Raw genomic sequence first — 2,090 nt, 5'->3', positions numbered from 1 at the left:
GTGATCACTTATTATCAAGGGCAGCTCCATGTTCCTTTCAAGATGTGTTGACTAAATAAATGAAAACATCCTTTGTGTTCACATTTTGTTATAGTTTCACCTTTTGTTCTGTAGGTACAATGTAATGTAAACTGATCATCTGGGCAGGGTGTGTCTGACCCAAGTACTATCAGAAGGGCTTTGGGGACCTGGTCCCTTTCTGAAAGCACCAATAGTCCTCTCTGCATCTAAGCCACTGAGAGGGCAGCTGAGCTGACTTCTTTTGTGTCATTCTGCTGGAGATGGTCTTCTGTAAAACTGGGTTAGCAAGAGGGAAGATTCCTGTTACATCCTCCATTTCCTCCTGTATCTGTGCCTGACAGTACAAAAAGGAGCATTATTCACCCAAATAGCTGCCTAAAAAGCTGAAGGTCACAAAGAATCAGAGCTCTTTGGCAGAAGGAAGACTGAAGATATATTACCTGAATAACTGTCCCACATAGCTGCTACAAAAGTCATCCAGCCTTTACCCCTCTGTACCAGGAGAGCAGATGCCCTGCCTGCTGCACAGGGGGGTGCTGCAGCTCCTGAGATTGAAATATGCTATCAGTGAGCAGCTTCTCCTTTACAATAAAAACAAAACTCTTCTGATACTCATATCCCGTCTCCTTTCCCCTTTATCTTTGTGTTTCATGCTCCAACATTAAAACCAAGGGATTAAAAATAGTAGGGCAGATTCGATCAGCTAGTGGAGCTGACCTCAACTTGTTTGAGTGGAATGGATGTGGGAGCTGAGCCTTCTCTCAGCTGGGGGGAAGAAATGCTTTCTGGTGTCCATGCTTCTCTGAGTTACTGGATGAAATTAATATTTTTGATTTAATTTGCAGATCAGAATAAGGCAGGATGTCAGTGGCAGATAGGCACATGGCTAGCCATGTTTGTACATGGTATGGGATTTTTTTTCTCCTTTAGTGTGGTTATGAAGCATTTTCTAGTATAATTGTGCAACCATTTGAAACCTTTGAGTGTCTCCCTTTAGCAAATCAGGAAATGCAAGGAATGAAGGTGAGTAAGAGTTATAAATTGCATCTTTAAATTTTTCCTGCACAAAAGACTGGTTTTCCTTGATTTCATGATATGCCTCCACATTCACAGAACCAGATGTGTAACGTTTTTTCTTACTCTTCTCAGCTACTTAAGATTTTAGCTTTTGACACTGATATGTTCAAGATGCCTTTTGCTTTTTTTAACTTATTCTCACCTTTTGTTCCCATGAAAAGGAGAAGAATTCCCTAAAAAGACAATTATGTTCATTACAGTCTAGAAAAATGGACAAGTTGGGAAAGACCAAATTATTTGAAATACATTTGTTTTTGTAGGTATTTTGTATTTGTTACAGTTGGTAACAAGGAAAAGTCAGGATTTCTTTCTGTTTTATCTTGAAATTGAAAGGAAAAAAAAGGAAAACCACAAAGGATGGTTTTGAGAACAAGACTCTAGACAGAGTTTCAGGATGTTTGACTACAATGGCAATAATCTAAATACCCTGTATTATTTAGGCCAAGTTGTTTTATTCCTCATTTCAAGGAGCTCTGTGTTTTCACTGGGGCTGAGAGAGTCACTTGCATGCTCAGACATCTCTTCCCCTCCTGGCTATGACCAGTTCAATGGCTTTTTGTCTCAGCAAGGCTCTCGCTGATATATTTACTAATTTGACCTACAGTTCTTAAAGGTGCCAAAAGCACTGAGATTCTGAAAAAGGTAGTTTACTAAAAGAACAGGATGCCTTATTGCAGTAGGGTGAAATATTATGTCAGTAGTATAATGCAATTATTGCTTGACCTAAAAGAATCCCATAGTCTTACACAGGTCACTTTTGCAATATATTAAATTTCCAGAAGCAGTGCTGGTTTTGAACATCTTTTCACAAATATTTTTATTTTATTTTTTTTTGACACTATGTTAAGAAAATCACAGAATTTAGCCTACCCATTGGGAGAATGAGGGAGAAATGAGGGAGAAACCTATGAGAAAAAACTAAGGTTGGTTGCTTAATCCACCTGAAATCAAGCCTCCTCAGATAGAGCAGAAAAATCCCATGGATATATTGT

This window comes from Lepidothrix coronata, unplaced genomic scaffold (assembly GCF_001604755.1).
Source record: "Lepidothrix coronata isolate B3197 unplaced genomic scaffold, Lepidothrix_coronata-1.0 Scaffold48, whole genome shotgun sequence".
Classification (NCBI taxonomy): domain Eukaryota; kingdom Metazoa; phylum Chordata; class Aves; order Passeriformes; family Pipridae; genus Lepidothrix; species Lepidothrix coronata.
This window is presented reverse-complemented; position numbering follows the sequence as displayed.